This window comes from Thamnophis elegans, unplaced genomic scaffold (assembly GCF_009769535.1).
Source record: "Thamnophis elegans isolate rThaEle1 unplaced genomic scaffold, rThaEle1.pri scaffold_292_arrow_ctg1, whole genome shotgun sequence".
NCBI classification, from domain to species: domain Eukaryota; kingdom Metazoa; phylum Chordata; class Lepidosauria; order Squamata; family Colubridae; genus Thamnophis; species Thamnophis elegans.
The window spans coordinates 1-13160 of record NW_022473763.1 but is presented as its reverse complement, the minus strand read 5'-3'; positions in this window follow the sequence as shown (position 1 = coordinate 13160).

The following is a 13160-nucleotide window of genomic DNA, read 5'->3' as shown; positions in this document are numbered from 1 at the left end:
TTGTCTGGCCTTCAGGGGCTTTGGAGAATAGCTTGACTCCCTTCCTCTCTGTGGCAACCCCTCCAATATTGGAAGATGCTCTCCTGTCTCCCCTGGTTCTTCTCTTCATTAGACTAGCCCTGCCCAGTTCTTGCAACTGTTCTATAGATGATAGATAGATAGATAGATAGATAGATAGATAGATAGATAGATAGATAGATAGATAGATGATAGATAGATAGATGATAGATGATATATATATATATATATATATATATATATAGATAGATAGATAGATAGATAGATAGATAGATGATAGATAGATAGATAGATAGATAGATAGATAGATAGATAGATAGATAGATAGATAGCAGTTCAGTCTCTTCTTGAAAGCCTCCAGTGATGAAGCTCCCACAACTTCCAAAGGCAACTTCTGTTCCATGGCTTGATTGCCCTCACTATCATTAAATTCCTCCTTATTTCCAGGTTGAATCTCTCCTGGATCAGTTTCCATCCATTCTTCCTTGTCTGGCCTTCGGGTGCTTTGGAGAATAGCTTGACTCCCTCTTCTTTGTGGCAACCCCTGAGAGATTGGAAGACTGATAGATAGATAGATGATAGATAGATAGATAGTTCTCCAAACTACTCAAAATGTCCACTACCGGTTCTCCAAAACTGGTCAGAACCTGCTGAATACTACCCCTGCTTCAGGTGCTTGGGAGAATAGCTTGGCCCCCTCCTCTCTGTGGCAGCCCTTCAAATATTGGAAGACTGATAGATAGATAGATAGATAGATAGATAGATAGATAGATGATAGATAGATAGATAGATAGATAGATAGAGATAGATAGATAGATGATAGATAGATAGATAGATAGATAGATAGAGATAGATAGATAGATAGATGATAGATAGATAGATAGATAGATAGATAGATAGATAGATAGATAGATAGATAGATAGTTCTCCAAACTACTCAAAATGTCCACTACCGGTTCTCCAGAACTGGTCAGAACCTGCTGAATACCACCTCTGCTTCAGGTGCTTGGGAGAATAGCTTGCCTCCCTCTTCTTTGGGGAAGCCCCTCAAATATTGGAAGATGCTATCCTGTCTCCCCTGGTCCTTCTCTTCACTAGACTAGCCCTGCCCAGTTCTTGTAACTGTTCTTCAGATAGACAGACAGACAGACAGATAGAGTTAATTGGAAGGGACCTTGTAGGTCATCTAGTACAACGCCCTGCCCAAGCATGAGGTCCTACACCATTTCTGACAGAGGGCAGTCCAGTCTCTTCTTGAAAGCCTCCAGTGATGAAGCTCCCACAACTTCCGAAGGCAACTACTGTTCCATGGGTTGATGGTTCTCACTGTCAGAAAATTCCTCCTTATTTACAGGTTGAACCTCTCCTTGGTCAGTTTCCATCCATTATTTTATTATTCCTTGTCTGGCCTTCAGGTGCCTTGTAAAACAGCCTTGACCCCCTTCCTCTCTTTGGCAGCCCCATAAATATTGGAAGGCTGCTATCCTGTCTCCCCTGGTCCTTCTCTTCCCTAGACTAGCCAGGCCTCTTAGAGCAGAGGAAGACCCAGAGCGTTCTGCTTTGACACTGTTTTCCTTGGCTTGCTGCCTTCTCACCGAGGGCTCAGCTCACGGGGCTGGAAGAGAGAAGCCGAGAAGCCCGAGGTGAGAAGAGGGAGGAGAGGAGAATGAAATTCCTCCTCCGGCAAAGATGCAGACAGGAAAGGAAACCTCAGAGCAATAATTCATCTGTGTCAGGAAGCCAGAATGGGGCAAAACCTCCCCTTGAGTGCTGGCTGCAGGAGATGAGTTGACCTCTTGACAGAAGCCGGTGAGTTTCTGCTCGGTGTAGGCTGGGATGGATCCGGTGAAACCCAAGTGGATTTCCCTTCCCTTCCCTTGCAAGGAAATCATTCATTTTTTTTCCCAGGGCTGGCAAAAAAGAAGAAGAAGAAGAAGAAGAAGAAGAAAGGGAAAGGAGGGGCAGGGAAAGAATAAAATAAAATTAGACCCTCAAAGTCAATCTTTTCTTTTATTCATAAACCTTTTGAATGCAGTGCATTGTTGGGGTGTATCATTCGCAAGAGAAAAATGAGGAAAAGTTAGAGAGAAATGTTAACACACACACACTGGTAACAATAGTAGTAATGTGAGAGTAGTTTTACCTACATTTCTCTTTTATATTGACTTATTTGCACTGTTGATTATATTAGCATATTTATATTTATAAATTATCTTGATATTTAATTTGGTTCACCGACAAAACCGCGAGTTCTAAACTGCGCCGACGAATGAGCGCTGAATCGCGCCGAAACAGCGCGGCGACAGAAGGCGCTATAACCTAAACCTAAACTTAACCCTAAACCTACCCTAAACGTAACGCTAACCCTAACCTAAAACCTAAACCTAACCCTGAACCTAACCCAGAACCTAACCCTAATCCTAACCCTAAACCTAAACCTAACCCTGGACCTAACCCTGAACCTAACCCTAAACCTAACCCTAAACCTAACCCTAAACCTAACCCTAAACCTAACCCTGAACCTAACCCTGAACCTACCCTGAACCTAATCCTGAACCTAACCCTAAACCTAACCCTAAACCTAACCCTAACCCTAACCCTAACCCTAACCCTAATCCTAAACCTAACCCTGAACCTAACCTGACCCTAAACCTAACCCTAACCCTAACCCTAAACCTAAACCTAAACCTAACCCTGAACCTAACCCTGAACCTAACCCTGAACCTAACCTAACCCTGAACCTAAACCTAACCCTAACCCTGAACCTAACCCTAAACCTAACCCTGAACCTAACCCTGAACCTAACCCTAAACCTAACCCTAACCCTAAACCTAACCCTAACCCTGAACCTAACCCTAAACCTAACCCTGAACCTAACCCTGAACCTAACCCTAAACCTAACCCTGAACCTAACCCTAACCCTAAACCTAACCCTGAACCTAACCCTAACCTAACCCTAACCCTAACCCTGAACCTAACCCTAAACCTAACCCTGAACCTAATCCTAACCCTTACCTTAACTTAAATCGCCCTTCTGTCAACGCTCTGTTGTCGGCGTGCTGTTGTCGGCGCATTGATGATGTCACAGTTTTAGCGATGCGGTTTTGTCGGTGCGCTATTGTCGTGCGCACTTTTGTCGGGTCACGATTTAATTCATACATAGCAATAATCTTTCTTCCTATAATTTCTAACACTTGTCTCTTGTTGTGGCCTGCCCGCAGAGCTGGCAGCAGATTCAGACAGTGAGGAGGTTGGGGAGGAAGATGGGCCAGTCCTGGAGTCTGGGGGAGGCTCTGAGGAGGGCTCTGTGTCGGAGGCAGAGAGGGGGCCAAGGCCGTCTGACAGTTATCAGCTGCCTTTGAAGTTGGATATCAGTGGGGCAGAAGAACAGCTGGAGCCTGTTCCCAGTGTGCGCATACGCAGCACTGCCAGAAGAAACGAACAGCTGAGAAATCAGGGTTGACTTGGGAGTAAAGCCACAGGTGGACGGTGAATGGCCCCTCCCAGAGGACATAAAAGAGGAGCAAAAGGGGAGTGGGCTTTTGCAGGAAACAATGTTCTGTCATTTCAGGAGTGTGAAGATCTGTCCGTGAATCTCAGAGACTCTGTGCCTAGTCTTTCCTTGCACAGCACCTCATTTGGGAAATATTTACATGGCCGCTTTCCAAGCTAGATAAGGTCTGTGGTCATAAATCCACCTTTGAAAGACTGTTTGCCAGCCCGTGGCTGAAGGTGAATGAGAGGCATTCACATTCCTTTAATAAAAGGGGTTTTGTCAGGACCAGAATTCTGCCTGGTGCTTTTTGGGGGAAGCCTAAATCAGAACATCTCTAACCACTCATAAAATCTATTCCATATCAAGTCATATTCTATGTTCTTCTTTGTCTTTTCTTTTCAAAGTCAGTCTGTTCATCTCAGCACAATCTAACATTTTCCGAATTGCATCCTCATCTGATGGCATGTTCTTGTTTTTCCCAATATTTTGCAAATACAACCCTTGCTGCTTCAGTACGTGTGTTGTGGCCCGCCAGCAGCCTGCAGAGCTGGCCGCAAGAGTCGGACAGTGAGGAGGTTGGGGAGGAAGGTGGCCAGTCCTGGAGTCTAAGGAAGGCTCGGATGAGGGCTCTGCGTCGGAGGCAGAGAGGGGGCCAGGACCATCTGGTAATTACATGCTGCCTCCAGAGCGTCTTCGGCCACATGACCTCGGAGACGTCTTCGGACAGCGCTGGCTCTTCGGCTTTGAAACGGAGATGAGCACCGCCCCCTAGAGTCGGGAACGACTAGCACGCATGTGCGAGGGGAATACCTTTACCTTTACCTAAAGCCAACGGAAGGTACCTTATGCCTCATTCCTGCCCAATGAAGCCTTCCGGAGGAGAATGAGAATCTGGAAAGGGAAGTTCCCCTTCTGCCTTTAATGACGGGCCTCATGAGGGTTAGCCACTTAATTATTTTCATCTGGAAAGCGAGCCTTCGCAGGGAAGAGCTTAGGGCGGAACCAGCCCTCTCCACAGCTTCATCCAACCGGGGATTTGAGCTACGCCCACTTTTCCTTGCTCCATTCGAACTGGTTTCTCCCCCCGCCCCCATGTCATCCCCCCCTCCCCACCCCAAATCCATTTGCTAAGGGGTCTCATCAAGAGGGGCGCCCTACTGTGCCGAGGACCTGGTGGGGCAAGGAAGGGGGACGGGCTCTCTGACAACCGGGGTGACGGATATGCTGGAAGTGTGTATTCAGGTGCAGGGGCTTCCAGCATGTGGGGACCATCTGATGGGGAGGGGAGGCCTGGAGGAAAGGGGAGGGGGAGGAAGCTGCAGCCCCTCCCGGTCGCCCAGATTTCAAACCTGCCCTGTTTGTTCTGGACATCGGCAAGGGAGATTCTCTTCTGAGGCTTTACAAATGGACTCACTCTTTCCTTTCTTTCTTTCTTTCTTTCTTTCTTTCTTTTTCCCTCCTTCCCTCTCTCATGCTTTCTTCCTGCCTTCCCCTCCCTCCCTCCCACCCTTTCTTCTCTATTCTTCCTTCCTTCCTTCTGTTTCATTCTTCCTTTCCTCCCTCCCAGCCTCCCTCCCAGCCTTCCTCGCTCCTTCCTTCCTTCCCTTTCACTCTTCCTTCCTTCCCTCCCTTCCACCTCCCCTATTCTTCCTTCCTTACTCCCTCCCTTCCTTCTGTTTCATTCTTCCTTCCTTTCCTCCCTCCCAGCCTCCCTCCCATCCTTCCTTGTTCCTTCCTTCCTTCCCTTTCACTCTTCCTTCCTTCCCTCCCTTCCACCTTCCCTATTCTTCCTTCCTTCCTCCCCCACTTTGCCTCCTCCCTCCCTCTTTCTTTCCTTCCTCCCTTCCTCCATTCCCTTGCTGTTTCCTTCTTTCACTCCTTCCTTTCTTCTCTTTCACCCTTTCTTCCTCCCTCCCTTCTTTCCTTGGCTCCCTCCCAGCCTTCCTTCCTTCCCTCCTCCCTCGCTCCTTCCTTCCCTTTCTCCCTTCCACCTCCCCTGTTTTTCCTTCCTTCCTCCTCCCCTTTTCGGCCCTCTTTCCTTCTTTCCTTCCTCCATTCCACCACACCCTTTCCTTCCTCCCTTGTCCCTTCCTTCCTCCCTCCCTCCTTCCCTCCCCTTTTACTCTTCCTTCCTTCCACCTCAGCCCAGTTCCACTGGATTAGATGATCTCCAATGTCCCTTTCAACTCTATTAATCTAAATCTAACTAAGATGATCAAAGCAGGCCTGGAAACCAAAACATATGAAGAATGGTTGCAGGAACTGTTATCTAACAAGTAATAGGTCAGAAATGGTGTTGGGTCCCCTGCTTGAGTGGGGGGTTGGACTAGATGACCTACAAGGTCCCTTCCAACTCTGTTATTCTGTATCTATTCCCTATCTATCTACATTTATCTATTCACCTCTCTCTCTCTCTCTCTCATCTATCTATCTATATATAGATAGATAAATAGATAGTAGATATAGATGATGATGATATAGATATAGATAGATAGATAGATAGATAGATAGATAGATCGATAGAGTAGATAGATAGATAGATAGATAGAGATTATAGATGATATAGATAGATGATAGATGATAGATTAGATATAGATAGATAGATAGATAGATAGATAGATAGATAGATAGATAGATAGATATAGATATGAATATAGATAGTAGATAGATAGATAGATAGATAAGTATGATAGATGATAGATGATAGATAGATATAGATAGATAGATAGATAGATAGATAGATAGATAGATAGATAGATAGATATGATAGATGATAGATGATAGATGATATAGATAGATAGATAGATAGATGATAGATAGATAGATAGATAGATAGATAGATAGATAGATAGATAATGGAAGGATAATAGATAGATGATAGATAGATAGATAGATAGATAGATGATAGATGATAGATGATATAGATATATAGATAGATAGGATAGATAGATAGATAGATAGATAGATGATAGATGATAGAGATAGATAGATGATAGATAGATAGATAGATAGATAGATAGATAGATAGATAGAATATAGATGATAGATGATATAGATAGATAGATAGATAGATAGATAGATAGATAGATAGATGATAGATATAGAGATAGATGATTAGATAGTAGATAGATAGCTAGATAGATAGATAGATGATAGATAGATGGATAGATGGATAGATGGATAGATATAGATAGATTCCATATCTACTCTATCTATCTATCTATTTCTATCTATCTATCTAGCTATCTATCTATCGACGTATCTAGCTATCTATCTATATCTATCTATCAGCTATCATCATCTATATCATCTATAATCTACTATCTATCTATCAGCTATCTATCTATCTATCTATCTATCTATCTATCCTATCTATCTATCTATCTATCTATCTTCCAAAATCTCAGGGCTGCCACAAAGAAGAAGGAGTCAAGCTATTCTCCAAAGCACCTGAAGGGCGACGAGAAGTCAATGGATGGAAACTACCAGGATAGAAGCTATCTCTCTCTCTCCTCTCTCCTCTCTCTCTCATCATCTCTCTCCTTCTCTCTCTCTCTCTCCCTCCCTCCTCCCTCCCTCCTCCCTCCCTCCCTCCCTCTCTCTCTCTCTCTCTCCTATATGAAGAACGGTTGCAGGAACTGGGCCTGGCTAGTCTAGTGAAGAGAAGGATCAGGGGAGACAGGGGAGCATCTCCTGATTTTTGAGGGGGCTGCTACAGAGAGGTGGGGGGGTGTCAAACTATTCTCCAAAGCTTGGGGAGGGGTCTGGTGTTCCCAAAGCCATGTGAATCTTCCTTCCTTCCTTTCTCCCGACGCATCTCCCGTTGCCAAACCTTCGGCTGCCATCAGAGGCACAAACAGTAGCTGGGAAAAGTCGAGTGGCGGGAGGGGGGGGTCTCGGTGGGGTAAACAATCAATCCGGGATTCCCCCACCCCCTCCCCAGGCAACGGAAGGTTCGCAACCCGTCACCTGGCCAGGATCGTTATGGTGGGGGTGGGGGGCTGGGTTGGGGGGAGAGGTGATCCTTAAGTGTAAGTCAATAAACAGAAAGCAGATGGGGAGCACCAGCAGTGGGCTATTCCAGCTCCCGGGGGTCTCGTTAGCCCCTATAACCAAGGCAAATGGATTCCAGACCCAGCCGTGTTAAACGCCAGGCCACCCCAGGACGCTGCCGGCTTGACCTCTCCAGCCCTCTCCAAAGAGATTTGCTTTCCCCTTCCTGGGAGGGGAGAGAGGGGTGGGTCTCCCGCAACCCCCTCCTCGGCAGGGTTCAACCCGGTGGCCTCTTTTACGAGGCTCCGCTGGTCCTTGGGGTTAATTTCAACTGAGGCTTTGATGGCCGAGGTCGGATATTAACACCGCCATGGGGGCGCGACCTCTGGCAGCGGGGCCCTACAACTTTCATGCCAGGGTCCCTGTTTGCCCCCCCCCCGAAGCATGGAAGAGGAGGGGATAGGGGAGGGGGCCAGGTCATGCTTTCTCTTCCTCCCTGCCCCCACCCCAGGCTCCCCAAAAAGGGCTTTTCCTTCCTTCGTTTTTGGATGAAGTGGATGGATGTCCTGGGGTTTTCTGAGCACCCCACGGAGAATGGAAAAGAGCTGGAAGGGACCTCGGAGGTCATCTAGCCCAACCTACCGCTCAAGCAGGAGACCCTAACACCATTTCAGATAAGTGACTGTCCAGTGTCTTCCTAAAACTTCCATGGAGGAAGGGAGGGAGGGGAGGAGGGAGGGAAGAAGGAAGGAAGGAAGGAAGGAAGGAAGGAAGAAGGAGGAAGGAGAGGAAAAAGGGAAGGAAATGAGAATGAACTGAGAGATGGGAGGCAGATGGGGAGAAGGAAGGAAGGAAGGAAAAGGGAAGGAGAATGAGAATGAGAGATGGGAGGCAGATGGGGAGAAGGAAGGAAGGAAGGAAGGAAGGAAGGAAGGAAGGAAAAGGGAAGGAAAATGAGAATGGGAGGCAGATGGGGAGAAGGAAGGAAGGATGGAAGGAAGGAAGGAAGGAAAGGGAATGAGAATGAGAGATGGGAGGCAGATGGGGAGAAGGAAGGAAGGAAGGAAAAGGAAGAAAGGTGGGGGAAGGACGAAGGAAGGAAAAGGGAAGGAAATGAGAATGAAACAGAGATGGGAGGCAGATGGGGAGAGGAAGGAAGAAAGCAAAGGAAAGGGAAGGAATGAAGGAAGAAAGGAAGAAAAGGGAATGAGACTGAGAATGGGAGACAGATGGAGAGAAGGAAGGAAGGAAAAGAAGGAAGGATTTCCAATATTCCTTGCCAGATTCTCACAAGGAACAAGAACAGGGGGGGGGGGGGGAAGTTGGCTTGTAATCTTATCTAAAATCCTGTGTCTCAGATCATCCATGCTGGAGACCTATCTTGAAGCAGTGAGTTCCACAGGTATGTCTCTACACATCCTTTCAGTACAGCCAGATACTGTATTTGAAACCAGGGAAGAAGACGGGTGGGCTCTCTGCAGGGAGGGGGGAAGAGGGGAGGCCTGGGGTCATTAATCTCGGGGCAGGGGGTTCCTGTCCGCCTGCCCACCTGTCTCCCCTCTCGTTGGAAGGGCGGGAGGACCCCAACTGACACATGACCTCAGCTGCCAAACCCATTGGTTCCAGTGGGAGCAACAAAGGTCCTTGGGGGATCCCTCCTTCTTCTCCCTCAATCTTGGATCTTGGGAAGATTTCCTGCCAAAGACAGCTGTGAAATTTGTCTCAGGATTGCTCTGGCGAGGAGCTGAATTAGCCAGAATCCATTTCATTTCTCCAATTCCCCTGTACTGTATTCTATTTGTTCTCCTAGTCTTTTCTATTCTATTCTATTCTATTCTATTTTCTATTCTATTCCATTCCATTTCATTCCATTCTATTCCATTCCATTCTATTCCTGTTCTGTTCTATTCTATTCTATTCCATTTTCTATTCTATTCTCTATTCTTATTCCATTCCATTCCTATTATCTATTCTATTCTATTCCTGTTCTCTTCTCTTTCTATTTTCTATTCCATTTTCTATTCTTATTCCATTCCATTCCTATTATCTGTTCTATTCCATTCCATTCCTGTTTTGTTCTATTCTATTCTATTCCATTTTCTATTCTTATTCCATTCCATTCCTATTATCTGTTCTATTCTATTCTATTCTATTCTATTCCATTCCATTCCATAGTTTCTATTCTATTCTATTCTATTTCTATTTCTATTCTATTTCTATTCTTATTCCATTTCATTCCATTCTATTCTATTCATGTTCTGTTCTGTTCTATTCCATTCCATTCCTATATTCTATTCTATTCTATTCTATTCCATTCTATTCCTGTTCTGTTCTATTCTATTCCATTTTCTATTCTTATTCCATTCCTATTATCTGTTCTGTTCTGTTCTATTCTATTCTATTCCATTCCATAGTTTCTATTCTATTCTATTCTATTCTATTTCTATTTCTATTCTATTTTCTATTCTTATTCCATTTCATTTCATTCCATTCTATTCTATTCATGTTCTGTTCTGTTCTATTCGATTCCATTCCATTCCTATATTCTATTCTATTCTATTCCATTCCATTCCATTCTATTCCTGTTCTGTTCTATGCTATTCTATTCCATTTTCTATTCTCTATTCTTATTCCATTCCATTCCTATTATCTATTCTATTCTATTCTATTCTATTCTATTCTATTCCTGTTCTCTTCTCTTCTATTTTCTATTCTATTTTCTATTCTTATTCCATTTTTTATTCCTATTCCTATTCCTTGTTCTATTCTGTTCTTGCCTTAAGCTGGTTGGGTGACTTTGGGCCAATCACCAGGAGTTGGTGAGGTTCTAGTCCTGCCTTAAGCATGAAAGCCAACTGGGTGACTTTGGGCCAGTCACCAGGACACAGTGAGTTCTAGTTTTGCTTTAGGCATGAAAGCTGGCTGAATGACTTTAGGCCAATCACCAGGAGATGGTGAATTCTAGTCCTGCCTTAGTCATAAAAGCTGAGTGACTTTGGGACAGTCGCCAGGAGAGGGTGAATTCTAGTCCTGCCTTCGGCACGAAAGCCAGCTGGGTGACTTTGGTCCAGTCCCTTTCTCGCAGCTCAACCCACCTGCAGGGGTTGTCGTTGCAGGGAAAAATTGAAACCCTCTATTGCAGTGTTTCTCAACCTTGGCAACTTGAAGATGTCCGGACTTCAACTCCCAGAATTCCCCAGCCAGCGAATGCTATCCAGACATCGTCAAGTTGCCAAGGTTGAGAAACACTGCTCTCTTGGTTCCCCAGCCTGGTGCTTTTACCCCCAATCATGCTTCCTCCATCGCATGATTGACTTTAAAAAAACAAAAAGCAAGAGAAGAAAAGAGAAATACCAAGGAGAAAAAGATTTAGGCGAATCTTCAGTGAGCTCCCAGTTCAGATTCCGCCTTTACCGTAAAGAACTGGGAGGTAGCGAGATAGTCTTCCTAGCAGGGAAAGATCGCCCTCTGCTGGATCGTTTTGTCCAGGAAGGGGATTTCTTTCGCTTCTCCCCCCCCCCCCCCCCCCCCGCCTTTTCTAGGTCTGGATTCCATCAAAATGCAAACATTTGGGGTTTTTTTGAAGAGAAATTCATGCAAGGCACCCTGGTCTAACCCAGAATTCCGCCTTCCTCCCTTGACCCTTGGTCTTCTGGATAATCCTTTGTCTGAAGTGGTATAGGGTTTTCCTGCCTGAGCAAGGGGTTGGACTAGAGGGACCTTCAAGGTCCCTTCCAGCTCTGTTATTCTATTCTGTTCTATTCTGTTCTATTCTATTTTTCTTATTCTATACTATTCTATTCTTTCTTATTCTATTCTATTTTTTCTTATTCTATTCTTTCTTATTCTATTCTATCCTTATTCTATTCTTTCTTATCCTATCCTATTCTTTCTTATTCTATTCTTTCTTATTCTATTCTTTCTTATTCTATTCTTTCTTATCCTATCCTATTCTTTCTTATTCTATTCCTTCTTATTCTATTTTTTCTTATTCTATTCTATTTTTTCTTATTCTATTCTATTTTTCTTATTCTATTCTATTTTTTCTTATTCTATTCTATTCTTTCTTATTCTATTCTATTCTTTCTTATTCTATTCTCTCTTATTCTATTCTATTCTTTCTTATTCTATTCTATTCTTTCTTATTCTATTCTCCTATTCTATTCTCTTTTTCTATTCTATTCTTTCTTATTCTATTCTATTCTTTCTTATTCTATTCTATTCTATTCTATTCTTTCTTATACTATTCTTTCTTATTCTATTCTCTCTTATTCTATTCTCTCTTATTCTATTCTATTCTTTCATATTCTATTCTTTCTTATTCTATTCCTATTCTATTCTATTCTTTCTTGTTCTATTCTTTCTTATTCTATTCTATTCTATTCTCATTCTACTGACCTGCTTTTACAATCTTTCCCCCTGCTTACCGACGGTGAAGCGAATACCACCATCGGTAAGCGAACCATTAAGCTCTCCTTGGACTGGTTTTGCCAAAAAAAGCTGGGGGAAAAAATCCATTCTTGGTGAAACCGGCATCAAACACAGTCATGTGGCCACAGGACGCTGAAAACGGCTCATGTTGGCGAAGGGTCCGAAAGTCCTCGACTTACGACCACAATCGAGCCCAACATGCATGCTGCTAAGTGAGACATGCCTTCAGCGAGCTTTCTCCCGTTTTGCGACCTTTCTCGCCCCGTTGTTGAGGGAATCAGCGGGTTGTTAAATTAGCACCGACGATTGTTAAGTGAGCCGGCTTCCCCATTGATTTGTGACCATCATGAGTCAATCACCAAGCGTCTGAATTTTAATCACATGACCATGAGGGGTTCTGCAATCGTCATAAGTATGAAAAATGGTCATAAGTCACTTTTTCTCTGTCCTGTTGTAACTTCAGACGGACACTTGGTGACCTGTTGTAAGTCGAGGGACTACCTGTAGGTATGTTTGTGGGGGTGCGCGGCTGTCGGAAGTTTGAATCCATTTTGCAAGTATACACCCCCCCACCCGGGAGGTCCGTCGTAACTTTGAACATTCGCCAAGCACATGGTCGTATGTCAAGGACTAACTATATATTATGGGCGGTGGGGGGGGAATCCATGTGCTGAACCTCTAATCCTCCCACCCCCCTAACTTTCATGCCCTTGCAGGCACAGGCCTTGACTTACACACAGTTCACTTAGTAACCGAAGCTACACAGCGACTTACGACCATTTTTCACTTTTATGACCGTTGTGCGCGTTCCGCCGGATCCAAATTTGGAGGCTGGCAACAGACGCATATTTAGGACGGTCATAATGTCTGCGGGTATCATGTGATAACCCCCCCCCCCCGTTTGGCAAACTTCAGACGAAAAACTCCACGGGAAGCCAGACTCCCTTAACAACCGCAGCAGTTCACTTAATGACTGCGCAAGAAACTTTGTAAAATGGGGCAAAAGCGATGATAACAACGTAGGTCTCTCTGGGCAACAGAAAGGGTGGGCTCAATTGTGGTCGTAAGTGCGGACTACCTCTATTATCGCACTCTCCGTTGCAAACGTTCATCCTTCACTTTGAAGATTTAACTCCGAGATTCCCTTGGCAATTCTCCCATTTTCCCCCAGGGAAAGGAAACTTGTGAAGTAGGCCTGGCCCCCATGAATGTCAGAACTACT